At 45.5% G+C, this 17,879-nt stretch overlaps 1 long non-coding RNA gene across 1 annotated transcript; it reads left to right on the top strand.

Annotated features, from left to right (window-relative positions):
* The first annotated feature begins 16,278 nt into the window (after positions 1 to 16,278).
* On the top strand, positions 16,279 to 17,034 carry LOC115573655 (uncharacterized). The gene is made up of 3 exons (XR_003982320.1): positions 16,279 to 16,510; positions 16,647 to 16,838; positions 16,957 to 17,034. It is a non-coding gene; the product is annotated as an uncharacterized LOC115573655 (long non-coding RNA).
* Positions 17,035 to 17,879: the final 845 nt, after the last annotated feature.

Genomic DNA, 17,879 nt, shown 5'->3' with positions numbered 1-17,879 from the left:
AGCCTCCCGCTCAGAACCAAGTTCTAAACTCTAATGGGGTGCAATGTAAAGCTCTTATTTTGAAGACAAATTCTATGTCACTGTTCACAGCCCAACTTCGAGCTTCACGTCACATGTTTACGCCTACCTCAGAGGCGGCTTTTGGAGAAGGAGGAATATTACGCCTCGGTTTTAGAAAGACAGGCCGGCATATTGCCGTCCTTACCTTGGAGCAAATGTGCCGCCTTTTCTATCTAAAAAGGGCTACTGAAATACTGCACAAACAGTAAGTTTCGGTCACTTTCGGTTTGAGCAAAATAAACAACTTATGGAGCGTACTTACCAAGCTGCTACTGCTGCCGATGGAAGTCTTGTGCCACTTCCTGTCGTGACAGGAAGTCCAAATTTCCAACTCCCAAATTTGGAATTCCCTTTGATAAATTCCATATTGACGTCTATATCATTCTAACCACCATGTGCTCGCTCCCACACAATGCTAGAAATTACATTGATAAAGGTGGATGAAAATGCCACCTAAGGTGATATTGATATGTTACACACTGACACAGGGTAAAAGCTCTAACAATATGGAAGTGGAGTGTTAGCGTTAATGCTACATCAAAGTGGGACAATGGGGGTATGGTTGCGTTCATCTCTTCGAGGCCTTTTAACAATATCCCACTCCCCTTCTTGTATCTCTTTCCTGGACGGACTTTGCTCCAGAATAGTGCCACCTACATGGCATTGGCATATGTGGTAGAGCCCGTGGAGAGCTCTCCAAATGTGTCTTAATCTTACTCAAGGGCAAACGTGGAGGTGGGAAGTTTTCCCGCCTCCACATTTGCATCTATCCAGACACAGGTAGATGAAAATATGGCAGTGCTGTCCTATGAGAACCAATGCTGAGTCAAAGTGGGACAATGGGGGTATGGTTGCGTGCGTCTCTTCGAGCCCTTTCACAATATCCCACTCCCCTTTGTGTATCACTTTTTGTTACAGACTTTCCTCCAGAAGAGCGCCACCTACATGGCATTGGTATATGTGGTAGAGTCCATGGAGAGCTCTCCAAATATGTCTTAATCTTACTCCAGGGCCCCTCCATTGAGGAGATAGAGCAGTTCCAAAATTGGACGTGCCCATCCCCCAACCCTCACTCGGCACTCAAAATCGGTTTCCAGAGCACCCTTCCCAGGCGGATTTTTCAACGTCACCCGACGAAGCCCAGCGTATTAGCGTATGTCGAAGGCCTCGCATGGATGCGCGTCGTGCGCAATTTTGGGACTCCCTGCTGCTAAGGCTTGCGCTAAAAAAGCACGATTCCATGCCTCACATTTGCATTTGTTGCCATAGAAATTTGCCTCGTTTTCAACGGTGGGTCGTGTCGCCTGTGAGCGACGTAGGGGATTTCTGCCCGTGGCTCTGTGCTCGCCAACTACGGGGCAGGCGGTGACAGGAGCCGCACGCGGTTTTGGAGCGTGTTTTGTCCCGAACCTCGTCCCAGCTTCATCCCGCCCCACTGCCTCTGTAGAGGCTCCAGGGCGCTCCGCAGACATGCTACTCTCAGCGCTCTAGCTGCTTGCATTCCCATGATACGGGGCCTAGAATATGTGGAATTTTGGTGTTTTGCCGGCCTTTAATTACCACACGGAACGTCCTTCAGCTTAGGGAGAGGTACGGCTGACACCGTCTTCCTCTGAGCTTTCAGGAAACGCATGTTTCGTCACCCTCAGACCAACTTTAAGTTTGACCTTTGACATTTTGGAAGGTGAAGGCTCATGGAGGGACATCTGAACCGCAGGGCAGGCAGTGAGGGGGCTTGGACACCTTCTCGAGCATGTTTTGGCCAAAATGTCGTTCCAGCTTCATCTCAACCCACTGGCTCTGTAGAGGCTCCAGAGTGCTCTGCAGAGATACTTTTTTCAGCGTTCTGCCTGCTTGCGTTCCCATGATACGGGGCTCCGAAAATGTGGACTTTTGGTGTTTTGCTAGCCTCTCACGTCCACATTTGACACTGTTCGACTTCGGGAGAGGTACAGCTCACACCGTCTTCCTCTGAGCTTTCACAAGACGTCTCTTTCGTCACCCTAACACCAAGTTTAAGTGTGACCTTTGACATCTGGAAAGGGGAAGGCTCGTGGAGGTGCTGGGTCACAGTGCCAACTAAGCACACATAGTTACACTCTTTTAGACATAGCCATGTGTTTCAAAGGTCTAAATACCAATGCTGCCCCTCCTCCAACACTTACATTGACTTAGGTGGAATAAAGGCACACAACACAGCATTCTAGGCAAGTCACTTTATTTTTACACACAACTAGCTGGAAAAAATAATTAAGTGGACATAATAGATGGAAAACGAAACTCAGAATTGGAAGACCAAACTTGGAATCCAGATCTGAAATTTTCATAAAAAATATTTTGCTGCCCTCTAGTGGTCATTTGCAGAACTTGGAATATAAAAATGGAATGACGTCATTCCAGATTCCATTATATGAGTTGGAATCAAGGAGTGGACCCAGATTGCATTCACGTTGAACGGGCAATCCCTTACCCTAACCCTAACCCTTTAAAAACATCCATCAAACAGCTCTGCACCCTGTATAGACAGGCCCACATCACATTCCCAAATGCATCTATCTATGTCGTCGCTATGAATTTCTCACTCAACCTCCCAGAAACACAACAAGCGAATCTCTGCGAAATCAATGAGCACATCCTCCAGCAACTGCAACATATCCCTCCACTTGAACATCATCTGTTTCACACCCAACGTGATGATATTCACTGGACAACTGAGACCGCCTCACATATGTTTGCTCACTGGTGCATGTACCTGGGTTTATGAATATTCCCGAGGCAGAACATGCACCTCCCTCACACCGCTACATAATGACATCCAGCAATCATATCAAATTTTTTTCTTAAACACGGAACTGTCACACCACCCGCGACGATAATCCCCCCGTGAATTGCCCCACAAAATCCAATGTGGATATCTCTACAATAAAATCAAAACACCTGTAGCCACACACGTCACATCTATTTTTTTTGACACATATAACACTGCTGGAGAAAGGCCTCACTTTCGTTCCCACCCCAAACAAACACAATAATAACGAACTCCGCAGGGACATCCACCTATACCATAGACAAATTAAAATCGTTGATCACTTCTCCGTGAGTAATTATACTCATACACTGTGCACGCTCCCCTCCACCTGGGAGCCTTCCTGGTCAAGTCTCAGCCAGCCGGTTAGACAGCTTTTAACATGGGACAGAGACACTCTCACCCATTATATAGTGGATTCGGACCGCACAGATAACCTTAGCAGAAACGAACGCGTTGCACTTCAACAATTTTTAAATAATAAACACATTATTATCAAACCAGCCGTCAAAGGCTCAAAAATTTTAATTATGGACAAACAACAATACGCCTTTGAAGCACATCGACAACTGAACAATAATCACTACTATAAAAAAATCACCTCCACGATCCACACAGAGAGTCTTACAAAAATCACTGACATTATTCTATCTCTGTACCATAACAAATTCATCACAGCAAAACAGCGCAACTTTCTATGCGGTCCAAACGAACCACGCCCCCGCTTATTCTACTTTTTGCCCAAAATCCCCAAAGATCCAGCAACGTGGACGGTCCCTGCCAGGATACCACCCGGCCGACCAATCGTTTCTGACTGTGATAGCACCACGTATAACATCGACAAATATATTGATCATTATCTGGGCCCACTCTCCTCACTGCACCCGAGTTATATTAAAGATACATACCACTTTCTGGACCTCATTCGCCCCATCACTGTTCCCTCTGTGTCGTTTCTCTTCACCATCGATAATGACAGCCTATATACTAATATTAACACCAGCATGGGTTTACGGGCTGTCCGAAGTTTTCATGCGCTACCCCGACCCTAAAAGACCAGACTCCGAAATATTGCAACTCCAAGAAATTTGCCTCACTCATAACAACTTCACTTTTAACAACCACTGATTCCTACAAATTGAAGGGACTGCAATGGGCTACCGTTATGCACCCTCGTACGCCAATATTTACAGAGTGAGTGGGAGCAAGAAGCCCTGGCTAAATGCCCCCTGCAACCCTCCTTCTATTTCCGCTACCTGGACGACATTATTGGCGTATGGCCTCACAATGACAGTGACTTCAGAACATTCATTAAAACCCTCAATGACCACCACCCTTCTATTAATATTAAACATACACACGATACCCGCTCGATCAATTTCGTGAACAAGACTATTCAATTTGCGCCTATCTCCATGACTCAAAAGAAGCTGATTTCCCGTGTGTACTTTAAGCCGACAGATACCCATGCACTATTGCATAAAGCCAGCTCCCATCCGCGACACACCTTTCAAGGAGTAATTAAGTCACAAATCCTATGCTTTCGCTGTATCTGCAGCCAAGAATCTGACCTTCATGACGCAATATCAATCTTATTTCGCAGCCTCAGAACTAGAAACTATTCCGCCAGATTCCTTCGTCATATTAAAATAACAACTCTGGCTTCACTCACTCCCTGTCCCTCACTCACCATTTCCTCCCCCATCATACAACCGAACCCACAGCGGCGTCATCAACGTGAAAACAACCCACGATGAGAGAGCTCCTTTCCTGACAATGCTCCATCATCCAGCCTGATCCTGCTTATCACCCTGTTCTCCCACACACAGACACAACTCAATGGACTCCTTAAACAAAATTTCTCACAGACAAAAGAAAACCATAGACCGCTTCTTGTGTAGATATGCTGTCTTCCTTTGTGTTTATGTTAGTGCCAGCACTTATTACTTGTTTTATCCCTCTTTTGCTCTTCGTTGTCCTTCTTTCTTCCTCTTCTGTCGATTTTCCCCTCCTTCACCGGATCCCCTAGTGTCTCCAGTGCTCTTAGAAGACCCTTTATAATCCCATTCTACCCTTTAAGTAGTGTGTATACCTGTGGCGCAGGAGGTAACACGTCTGCCCACCATGTGGGAGACCCAGGTTCCTGACCAGACATACTAGTTTTGAAATTTCATATTTTATAGCCGTGTGTGCCTGATAACTATGAATCACTGCTATTAACTTCATTCAAACACAATATTTATTTTTTTTTATCTTATTTTATTACAATGAACATATATTCATGTAATACAGTTTATCACTATGAATGAAGTAGCCAATACCCAAGCTCATTAAATATTTCTTCTTCCCCTCCCTTCTCCCCCTCTCCTTTTCCCTCTTTCTTTTCTTCTCCCACTGTTCAGTTCCTAAAACCTTATGAGATAAAAGTCACTTATGGCCAACATCATAGCAAATTTAACAAATCCTGTGGCACAGGACACATTACGTCAGTCCACAATGTAACCGACAAGGGTTCACGACACCGAGGGGTGCAGTCACATCTGAGAGTCAATACTATCACAACGTTGCCTGCTTTTTATGAGTACAAATGACTATTATAGTCAACAGAGTCCTGCTCTTCCCTGTTGCCAGTGCAAAAGAACCTCCCCAGGGAACAAAATCACACTCCTCCACCTAACCCTGCCCTAACCTTAATTAGGGGAAACCCTAACACAGGCGACTTCGTCGTAGAGACTCGAGACTAAGTGCAAAATGATCGCCTCGTCGAGCTGGCCACTTTGGGAATCTCCGTTTCATTTCTGGTGGCGCACTTGTCGGCCTTTTAAAAATCGCCTGATGAAGATACAGCCTTTTCAGAATCCACACCATTGGATTCAGCATGTTTGCCCGGTTCGTTTGATACCACTTTCGTAGCGATTGGACAACATGCAATACATGCCCCTACCACCAGGTGGCGCATTTCAGCACCCATTCCAGAGTCCAGATTCCAACTCTCATTCATCCTTATGGGGAAAAATCTGGAAAGTGCTATTTCCTGACAGGCTACAAGCCATACATGCCTGAGAACACTTCCAGACACATCAGCTGCCCCTGGGGACAACACACACACCGTTTGGAGCTTCTAGCTCCTTGCTAAATGCAGAAAAATGCCACTTCAAAATCAAGCTTCCAACTCCCATTCATCCTTATGGGGCCTGGCCAAAAAATTTCAAAGTCCCACCTCAACCCCAATGTATGGGACCCAAAAAGCTCACTTCAATTTTCATTTCTACAGACTCCTAATGGCCTGAAACGTGCTCCTAAACATCTTCTGGAGAATGCATTTTCTACAAAACACGCAAAAATTCCACATTCCACCTCCCATTCATCCTTATGGGGAAAATTCGGTAAGGTGCTCATACATGCTCCCACAGTCCTGGGACCACTTGCAGACACATCAGCGGACCCTATAGAGCACACACACTAACACTAACACGAGCTTCTAGCCCCTTCCAAACCCACACAAATGCAGCTTCCAAGTCTCATTCCACATTCCACCTCCCATTCATCCTTATGGCACAAAATCGGGAAGATGATCATAGAGCCTCCCACAGGCTTGGGAAGACTTGCAGACACATCAGCAGCCCCTAGGTACCACACACACAAAATTTGGAGCTTCTAGCCCCTTGCAAACCCACACAAATGCAGCTTCCAAGTCTCATTCCACATTCCACCTCCCATTCATCCTTATGGCACAAAATTGGGAAGATGATCATAGAGCCTCCCACAGGCCTGGGAAGACTTGCAGACACATCAGCAGCCCCTAGGTACCACACACACACAATTTGGAGCTTCTAGCCACTTCCAAACCCACACAAATGCAGCTTCCAAGTCTCATTCCACATTCCACCTCCCACTCATCCTTATGGGGCCTGGCCAAAAAATGTCAAAGTCCCAATTCAACCCCAATGTATGGGACCCAAAAAAAGTCACTTCAATTTTTATTTCTACAGACTCATAATGGCCTGAAACGTGCTCCTAAACATCTTCTGGAGAATGCATTTTCTACAAAACACTGGCAAAAATTCCACATTCCACCTCCCATGCATCCTTATGGGGACCAAATCTGGAAGATGCTCACAGAGGCCTGGGAAGACTTGCAGACCCATCAGCGGACCCTATGGAGCACACACACAAAGTTTGGAGCTTCTAGCCCCTTGCAAACGCACAACAAATGCCCCTTCCAAGTCAACATTCCAGATTCTGATAATAAATGGAATTATGGAAGAGAGAAACAGGGAAATTACCAGAGTTGGAATGTGGGCGGGGCTTGGAAAATTTCACCAAGAGTTCCTTGAAACTTCCGCTACAACATATGTCAGGTACAGAAGCACTGAGCAATGTTTAATTTTTGGGCTTGAAAAGTTCAAAGGTCAGTGTCAGCCATCTCCTTTTCACTTCCATCATTGCTGAGACAGCAAGGTAAGTGGCTCTGCAAATACTAACTTTTTTGACCGATTTACAGCCTCTCTAGGAACATTTCAGTAGCTTCTAATGACTTATAAGGACGTTGGGATGAACTTTACATGGTTTTTGTGAAGCTATATGAAAAATTTCACACTTAAAAAACTGTCTTAACTTTCAACCACAGCTAGCAAACGTGATTATAAAGGGCTAGATGAGAATTTGGGTGCAGATGTCGCTAGCTTCCATATTTACATCTAAAGTGGTTTTGAAAGTTGGAATGGACCCTTGCATATCAACTGTGCTTAACAGTTTTCCTCTGATTTTCTTTGTCGGAGTCAGACTATAAGGACAAATGGAGGAACAAAACGGGAGACATTCAGCATGGCTCCAGAGGCAAAAACCTTTCACGCCCCCGAATTTCTTCGGGAAGATCTGGAATCAACACTGACGTTGGAAGAGGAGGAATTTCTCTTCAATCTCTGGCTGGGCCAACTGGGTGTTACACCCCCGAAAGAAGACCACCACGAGCAAAACCAGGAACTGCTTTTTCTGAGTGATGAAGAGGTAGACGAAATCTTCCTAGACATGTTACTCTGCAGCGAAGTTGTAAACTGGGATGATGTGACAGACACTGCTGAGTAGGGCATCCGTATCATCCATCATGAGGGTTTAGAAAACTAATGCCATCGCGCCTCTTCGTTTCTTTTTTCACCTGTTCATTGTATTTCGTCTTGGTCGTTAAAAAATCATGCTGATTAAGGTGTTGTAGTTTTTGTTGTAAATTGTTCTTTCAACCCCACCTAATCATCAAAATCAAGCTGTTCTTGTAGTTGTTGTTGTGGTCAATTCTTATTTATGTCCTTATGTCCCGTTATGTATGTTAAGTTGTGTTTGTGCGTCTCTCGTTGCTGTGTGTTCTTCTTTGTTATCAGAATATCATTCCTATCATGTCTTGTATATACACATTTTATTTCAATAAAAATTGAAAAAATGCACAACGTCTCTGCTTCTGTTGTATTCTTTTATTGTTGGTGATGGCAATGAAGCCTGTTACAATACAGAGTTATGGTGTCTGTCTTCTAAAACTTTTACAGCATAGGATATGAGGGCCTGACCTGGCCATGTTTACTTACCTTAACCTCTCAGGGAACATGCCTAAACCCAACAGTCGATAGATTCTTTTTTTTTTTTTTTTTTCAAAAAAAAAAAACACGTGGTCCAAGTCCACCTTCCAACTCCCATTCATCCTTATGGGGACCAAATCTGGAAGATGCTCACAGAGGCCTGGGAAGACTTGCAGACCCATCAGCAGCCACTAAGGAGCACACACACAAAGTTTGGAGTGTCTAGCCCCTTGCAAACGCACAACAAATGCCCCTTTCAAGTCAACATTCCAGATTCTGATGATAAATGGAAATATGGAAGGGAGAAACAGGGTAATTACCATGGTTGGGATGTGGGCGGGGCTTGGAAAATTTCACCAAGAGTTCCTTGAAACTTCCGCTACAACATATGTCAGGTACAGAAGCACTGAGCAATGTTTAATTTTTGGGCTCGAAAAGTTCAAAGGTCAGTGTCAGCCATCTCCTTTTCACTTCCATCATTGCTGAGACAGCAAGGTAAGTGGCTCTGCAAATACTAACTTTTTTGACCGATTTACAGCCTCTCTAGGAACATTTCAGTAGCTTCTAATGACTTATGAGGATGTTGGGATGAACTTTACATGGTTTTTGTGAAGCTGTATGAAAAATTTCACGCTTAAAAACCTGTCTTAACTTTCAACAACAGCTAGCAAACGTGATTATAAAGGGCTAGATGAGAATTTGGGTGCAGATGTCGCTAGCTTCCATATTTACATCTAAAGTGGTTTTGAAAGTTGGAATGGACACCTGCACATTAACTGTGGTAAACAGTTTTCTCTGATTTTCTTTGTCGGAGTCAGACTATAAGGACAACAGGAGGAATGAAACAGGGAAATTCAGCATGGCTCCAGAAACTCAGGTCGACAAGAAATATTTTGTCGATGTATTTCATTGAACTTACGTTTCTATCCCCTTTTTGTGTTTCTACATGTATCTTCAGTGGTTCATCACGTTCTTTTTTTCAAGAAGATCAACATGGTAAGTTATACTCTACATTTCTACGTATACTGTTAACACTTAAGTCTGGATCCTTCACTGTTGCACTAATTGTTGACTACATCATCTAATTTTTTTAACATGAATTATTTTTATCTCTGTGTTAGAGTGACCTTTGGAAAAATACCCTCCTTGCCAAGGGTAGAGGGAGGCGCTGGCGGCGTCACTGTGCATCGCTAGCTCCCGGTCCTCCACCGCTGATGGAGGTGGCAACAGCCGGGGCGCCATTTACGCCACCCCTGACCCCGACTTCCTCGCCATGCTGCGTGAGGAAGCCAGGGTGTTGGTCATAGATACCCCGGTAAGTATCATTCCAGATTCCAATCTAATATATGACAAAAAGAAGTCATTCATACTGAATATGGAAGTTAGTGTATTTTCTGTGTTTTTTTGTCTAACAGAGACGTGACATGGGCGCCCACCTCCTCCCATCTCTCCAGAGTGGGGAGTTTCCCAGCGGGAGGGGGGCAGCAGAGGCAGCGTCTGGAGCCTCTGGGACATCTGGTGGGATTGACGAAGGACTGGTGGAAGACGACGACTGTGGAGCACCACCAGACTTCGATAGTGAGACTGTCTACTACGGATCTGCCCCTCCCAGTCCCAATAGAACGTGGTCCCCAGGATTGGACGCGGGCCTGCCGCCTCCTTCATCCCACCAGATGTCCCAGAGACCCACCTCCAATGCAGAGGAGGAAATAGACAACCTCTGTCTGCCTCTACACGATAACAGGTGGGAGGAGTGGGACGAATAATTGTTTTTGTGTCTTTGTTTGAAACCTAAAACGTTACAGTTTTAGTTCACTTTTGGACGATTCCTTCTGTCTTTTCCATATATGTAAATATTCTGTACAATAACTAATGTTTCACTACCACGTGAATGTTTATGTCTAGTTTTTGAAAATAAAGACAGTTGTTGAAATTTCACCAGTGTTTCAGAAATATGGATCATATTTGTAGATGCAAATGTGGAGGCGGGGACTTTTCCCGCCTCCTTATTCCCATCTATCCTGACACAGGTTAAGTAAATAACAATCTAGAAGATGCCCATAGAGGTCTGGGACCACTTGGAGACCCATCAGCAGCCTTTCAGGGCCACACACACAAAGTTTGGAGATTCTATACCCTTCCAAACGCACAACAAATGGCCCTTCCAAGTCCACATTCCAGATTATAATAACAAATGGAAATATGGAAGGGAGAAAGAGGATAATAACCAGAGTTGGGCTGTGGGCAGGGCCTAGAAAATTTGACCAAGAGTAACTTGAATCTCCCCCTACAACATATGTCAGGTACAGAAAGATTGAGCAATGTTTAACTTTTTGGCTCGAAATGATAAACAGTCAGTGTCAGCCATGTTGTTTTCACATGCGGGATTGCTGAGGCAGCAAGGTGCATGTCAGGGCCAGTTTAATATCGCTGGCCTGCTGGGAAAACTCCAGCCTCTTCCTTGCGAGACGCCTCTTGGCCTGACGAGGAGTGGGGGTTAGCCGGTCCTCGTCCTCCGACGACGCGCGCGTACCTGCCGGTGTGCGGATGTCTTGAACCCGGACGCACGGGCGTCGTCGCCGGAGGAGGACGAGGTGCCAGTGCTGGTGTGGTCATCGAGGACCACTTCTCCCTCCTCCCCACTGCTGGACGCCGGGGTGTCAGCACTTTGGTCCTCGCCCAAGGAAGAGGACTCGTCTGTGCTGTCCTCTCCATTTCTTGGCTCGTCCAGGGCGAGTTTAAGGGCTTTGAGGCACAGCCGCCGCGTCTCATAATCCTGCGCCTTGTCAGGGAGGGCGACGTAGAATTTGTCAGCCATGGCAGGGTCGTGGCACATGGCCCGTGCCACCTGACCCCTCTCCTTCTCCGTGAGATGATGCTTTGCCTGTAAACACAAACGAAGACACATAGTCTGACATCATCCGAAAGACTTCCACATTCCCAACTAACATGTCCAGATTCGGATCTAATTAGCTGGAAATCTGGAATTTACAGCTGACAATTGTGAAGTACTTTGATAAATTCAGGCAACGATCCCATAACAACTATCACATTCCTGAGTACCGACCTGGGTTGAGACGCTGCTCCTGATTTTCCCAAACTTGATCGTGCGAACTCTTCCTGGTTTGGCACAGTGTGAGATACTCTCAAATGCTGCTTCAAATTTGAATAATTGCGGAAGCACAATCCACATACTTTGTCTGCCTGCAGATGAATACGAAAAAGCGACGGTTAAACAAACAGAATGAATATAATGTCCCGTCTCCACTGTGGGGCGCTGTGACATTGACTTTATGGCGTCTTAAGACAATACATGATGAAGCCTCCACACACTTTCTCTCACAAATGTCAAGGAATTACAGAGGACACTTGCCATTTCTCCGCTGTAGAGGAGGTGTCAATGAAGACTGTCATCTAAATGGAATAGATGGAAATTTGGAAGTTAGGATATAAACAATTCCGTATTTACATCTAGTTCATCTTGGCGAACATGTGCGCGGCCAAGACCACATAAATTAACTGGTAAACACGATAAAAAAGTACATTAAAACACAACGTACGGTGACATTGATATGTGACACACGGATATAGAGCATGAAGCACCGAGTTATCAACACCTTGGCTTTGACAGCAGACGCGACGGGGCGCACTTAGCAAGCGGCTACTGCTAACATTAGCTGCGTCTATTTAGCAGACCATGTACACGGACATAATGACATGAATTAACTTTTCAAACGGTCAAAAGTGCATGAAAACACGACGTGAGGCCATCTTGATGTGTTACACACTGACATACGGCAGAAGTTGCAAGTTAACAACACTTTCGGTTGGACAATAATAAAAGACGTCATGGCGCCAACTTACCAAGCAGCTATTGACACTTTAGCTAGTCAGGTGCTACTTCCTATCGGGACAGGAAGTCCAAGTTCCCATCTAACAAATGTGGAAGCGCCTTTACTAATTCCGTATTTGCATTTATTTCATCTTAGCGAACATGTGCGCGGCCATGACGACCGAAATTAACCGGTAAACACGATAAAAAAGTACATTAAAACACAACGTACGGTGATATTGATGTGTGACACAAGGATATTGAGCATTAACCACTGAGTTATCAACACTTTCACTTTGACAGCAGACGCCATGGGGCGCACTTAGCAAGCGGCTACTGCTAACATTAGCTACGTCTATTTAGCAGACCGTGTGCATGGACATAATGACATGAATTTACTTTTCAAACGGTCAAAAGTGCATGAAAACACGACGTGAGGCCATCTTGACGTGTTACACACTGACATACGGCAGAAGTTGCAAGTTAACAACACTTTCGGTTCGAGTAGAAGTAAACAACGTATAGAGCGTACTTACCAAGCTGCTACTGCTGCCGATGGATGATCCTGTGCCACTTCCTGTCGCGACAGGAAGTTCAAAATTCTAACTACAAAATTTGGAATTCCCTTGAATAAAATCCATGTTCACGTCTATGTCATTGTAACCAGCTTGTGCTGGCTCCCACACAATGCTAGAAATGAAGTTGATGAAGGTCAAAGGTCAAAGGTTGCGTTCATCTCTTCGAGGCCTTTCACAATATCCCACTCCCTTTCCTGTATCTCTTTCCAGGAGGGACTTTGCCCCAGGAGAGCGCCACCTACAGGGCATTGACATGTGGGAGAGCTCGCCAAGAGCTCTCCAAATATGTCTTTATCTTACTCCAGGAGCCCTCCGTTGAGGAGATAGAGCACTTTGTAAAGTGGAAAAAGTTGAACCTTTGCTGCCCCCTAGCTGCCCACAGGAAGGGAGCAGAGCCACGATTCGCACGCCGGCCGACTCGCCTTGGCGAGACCTTTCCGTCGGTGCCCGGATCGCGGCTCTGCGACGAAGCGTGCCCGAGCGAGCCCCATCGACCCTGTTTGGCAACAGGGGGTGAAGATTCATGAGTGTTCATAGGCTGTGAGAGTCTGGGGCCGTGTTGGACATCTTGACCAAAACATTGACCTACAGGGCTGATTTTCACATATGTCGTAGAGCTCCCCGAGAGCTCTCAAGCCCCCCTAGGCCCGCGTCCCAGAGCCCCCGGGTGGAGGAGTTACGGCCGTGTAAGGGTGGCCCGAAACCAGGGCCCGGTCGAGTGACATTTGGGGGGCCCGCTCGGCCGTACGGCCACTTAGAGACTCGGGAGCACCTTTGCCCGAAAGCTGGCGTTCCCAGGATGGAGTGAGGGGAATTTGGTGGATATAGACCGACAGGAAGTGGCCCAAAATTGATGTTTAAGTTCAAGGGGGGCGCCTCATTTGCATCTATTCTGACACAGATAGATGAAAACATGGCAGCGGAGTGTTAGCACGAATGCTACATCAAAGTGGGACAATGGGGGTACGGTTGCGTTCGTCTCATCGAGGCCTTTCGCAATATCCCACTCCCTTTCCTGTATCTCTTTCCAGGACGGACTTTGCTCCAGGAGAGGGCCACCTACATGGCATTGACATATGTGGGAGAGCTCGTCGAGAGCTCTCCAAATGTGTCTTTATTCTACTCTAGGGGCCCTCCGTTGAGGAGAGAGAGCACTTTGAAAAGTGGAAAAAGTTGAACCTTTGCTGCCCCCTAGCTGCCCACAGGAAGGGAGCAGAGCCACGATTCGCACGCCGGCCGACTCGCCTCAGCGAGACCTTTCCGTCGGTGCCCGGGGTGGACTGGGGTTGAAATTCAGCCAGGGAGCTTGGTTTGGAGAGGCCTTTTATCCGACTGCATGACGGACACAAGTGGAACCGTAATTTTAACATGAATACTTTATTTGCACTATAATAACTGCTGGAGTGGATGGGCTTATTGTTTCTGTGTGACTGGAATTGGAACATCAACATATGACATCTTAATATAATTCTATGCAAAGACCTATTGCCAACCCAGTCCTGCACACTGCACCTGTACCTGGCACTGTTTTTTTGGTGGTTCCTGCTCAACTTTCCTCCTTCTCCTCTTGCTCCTCCTTCTTCTCCTCCTCCTCCTCCTCTTCCATCTCCTCCTCCTCCTTCTCCTGTCCCTCCACATCTGTCTCTTCCTCCTCCTCACTCCTATGACTGGCATTATCCTATCCCTCTGCATCAATTCCATGACTGACACTGGCCTTGTCAGCTAATAATAACAGTAACAGCGACAAAGATAAACGTTATGGCACTTTTGCAAAGAATCAAAAATATAATATAAAAATCAACAAAAGTGCCTCACACACACACTGTAAATAAATTACTCACTTTCATGTATTTTTCTCGAGCTGGTAAAAATGGCTACATATTAATGTACAAATAGAACAGGAAAACAGGATGTATAGCCTATATATTCAAATAATATCTTTTTAACTTTGAACACAGACTCCCTCCTGAAATATGTTTTCTTTGCAAAGAAATTTGTGCGCTTTTCTGGTCAGCCAGTATGGATTTTATTTTTAGTTGAAAAAGCAGATTAAGTATTTACGCAGGTATGGTGTAACATTGCTGAGGCTACCTTTAATGTTCTGTGTAGGCTTTATACGATCAGGATTTCTGTCTTTATGTCTTTGTGGCGTTTATGTTTTGAGCACTGTCACTATGTGACGGACAATAAAGTTTTTTGAATCTTGAATCATTAGCTAGCAACATCATCACTTGCAAACAAACATGTCGGTGCTGTGGAACTTCTTCGGAGTAAATGAGACAGATAAAACACAATCCATCTGCAATCTATGCAACGGGAACATCTGCAAAAAGTTTCAACACAACAATGACGTCATTGATCGGATCGGTGAATTAAGACATTAGGGCCGATCTTGCAAATTGCACAAAATGCAAAATATCGGCCGATCCGATCGGCGGACAGCCAAGTTCTGTGTGCCTTGAACACATCCAAAAACACAAACTAGAGTTCTCAGGGGGCCTGAAATTACAACCCGACCCATCGCAGCCCGACATACCGGCACTGGGTCTGCTGCTGGCTCCGTGTCTTCACTGGCCTGGCGGACTGTAGCCGCGCTGACCTTCACCCCTCCACCACTAAAAACTCTGTTAATATGGAGCATTAGGCTGCATCCTGTTTTAACCGTTTTTTCTTTTTTGCCCTTCATTTTTCTGCTCCACCCATCTCTTTCTCCGGCTTATTTCTTTTTAGCATGTTTGCTAATTTGAATTTATCCCGCTCCTCTTTCTTTATTCAAACAGGAAAATAACAGTGTAATGACAGACTGAGCGGCTGAGCCAATCACATTTCAAAAGAAACAAGGATCAGCTCAAGTTGGGAGGGGCCGCTCGAATCCCCCCTTAATATACAAAATATTAGATTGACCCAGTCTGGCGTTCCACTCTGTGCCACCTGTAGCCGTTTTATGGGGTAAAAAAAAAAACGTTCCGACCACGGGCTGGTTCGGCCTGGAAGAGACCGGCAGTTCGGGAATACTCCCGAAACTCCCAATGGCCAGCCTGCCCCAGCCCACCGGCCCACCGGGGAAATCCCCGGTGTCCCCGTACGCCAGTCCGCCCTTGCACAACAATGATTTAAAAACATCAAATTGAGGACATGATTTCTTAAAATACATCAATTTAAGCACCTCTTACATGATTTAAAAACATTAATTGAATACGTACGTTTGACAGGGCTAAAAACAACAATTCATAATAACTTTAGAAAATTGGAAGAATTAAAGAACACAAACATTATACTCATTTCATGGTCAAACTAACAAACATCCAGCACTTGAAAATACGTAGACACGGGGAGGGCCAAAGACAGCCAAAATACGGAGACAGACCTGAGGGGAGGTGATAAAAGGAGGCTGGAGGAGAGTTACTCATTCCTGCTCTGACTTACCAGAGATACAGACCTCTGTCAGCCATACAACACCAGTTACATTGTTTTCACAGTGTGCTAGGCGTGAAGAAGTCTGTAACACAGCCCGTAACCTCAAACACAGTCAGGATCGGGGGAGAGTGGATTCATGGGGGAAGGACCGTGCACCTCCTGTGTCTTTCGGGGCGCAGGCTCAGTTCCCCAATCCTAACCCTTCCGCGGATAAGGCCGGTCAGCATACAAATTGACTGTGAAAGATGTAAGTAATAACACGCATATGTGCTTGTGACTACACACTTCACCTGACTACAATTGGAGAAGGCCGTGCATTCTTTTTTTGTTTTTTTCAATGTCTCAAATATACATTACCGTTGTGAATCTGTGATGCATGTCAGGTCTCAGGAAAACAGGAAGTCCCACCATGAGCATATGCTGGAGAAGGGACGGTATTGGATGCAGGCAGCCTGCCAAAGGCTCGAGCAGGAGAGCAGATGTCCTTTGACCACATGGCGTTTTTCCAGTATGTGCTGATGGACACCCTCATGAAGTCGCACGGCATCGCTAAGAAGACGGTGCTGGAATTTAAAGTAAGCGTACACTTATTCCAATTTTCCATCCAGACAGTTTCTGTTTCCTTGAAACTTTGAGTCTCTTGCACTTGAAGTTGTTTGTATCATTACCTACAAAAGTAATGCCCCATCACAGCTCACTGACTGGACTGACAGGGAGGTGACCGCTGGTGTCGGGACAACCATCAGCTTCTCAGACAGCTCAGAGAAAGCTTAGATGGGTATAGGGTGAGTTGAGTGTTTTTTTGTCTGTGTTTTACATTCAAGTGAAGAAACCATTTCCACCGACAACTGACTTGAAAAAAACATCTTGACATTTTGTTTCCCACCCACAGTGGTTCGCTGCCTACCACACCGCCATCAGGCCGACACTCCTCAGGAGGCTGGGGAGAGCTGCAGCTGGCAAGGGGCTTTTTTTCCTGGACACCAGAGGAAATCCCGTGGCCAATCCCAGGGCGGATTTGGAACGTCTCTGGGTTAAGTGAGTGTACTTCTCATTTCTTAAACAGGGCTTAGGCAATTTCACTCATTAAGCAACCAGAACTAGCAGGTTGCTTATGTAACTTGTTAAGTGGTAATTATTAGTGCTAGTATTAGTTAGTTAGTAGTTAGTTGGTTTGTTCTTCACGTCTGACAAGGCATATTGCAACCACTGAACATAAGCTGGGAGATGACAATACATTTTTCTGTCTCTGTTTTTCCTTCTCCCCCTCTCCTCCACAACACAGTTGCCAGAATAGGCGAAAGCGTGCCCAAATTTGCCGACCAGTACGGCCGACAGTTTCTCATTTGGTAATCTGCTCTGCTTTTAGAGCTTCAGTGGAGAGTTTTTAATCTTTTAGGAGCAATTTTAGCTCTACTCTCTTTAAGAAAATAATGATTTTTTTATTTTTATGGGATATTTGATCATTCTAAGTGATATTGTCTCACTGAGATTTTTTCAACATTTATCAAAATTCCGTTTTTTTTTTTTTAGATTATCTTTGCCAAATAGGTTGAGTTATCTAGTAGGGCAATACTCAATCTTCCCCCGAGCTTTCCCTCCCCCATTACTCCCCT

Source organism: Sparus aurata, chromosome 22, assembly GCF_900880675.1.
Source record: "Sparus aurata chromosome 22, fSpaAur1.1, whole genome shotgun sequence".
Taxonomy (NCBI): domain Eukaryota; kingdom Metazoa; phylum Chordata; class Actinopteri; order Spariformes; family Sparidae; genus Sparus; species Sparus aurata.
This window is presented reverse-complemented; position numbering and strand designations above follow the sequence as displayed.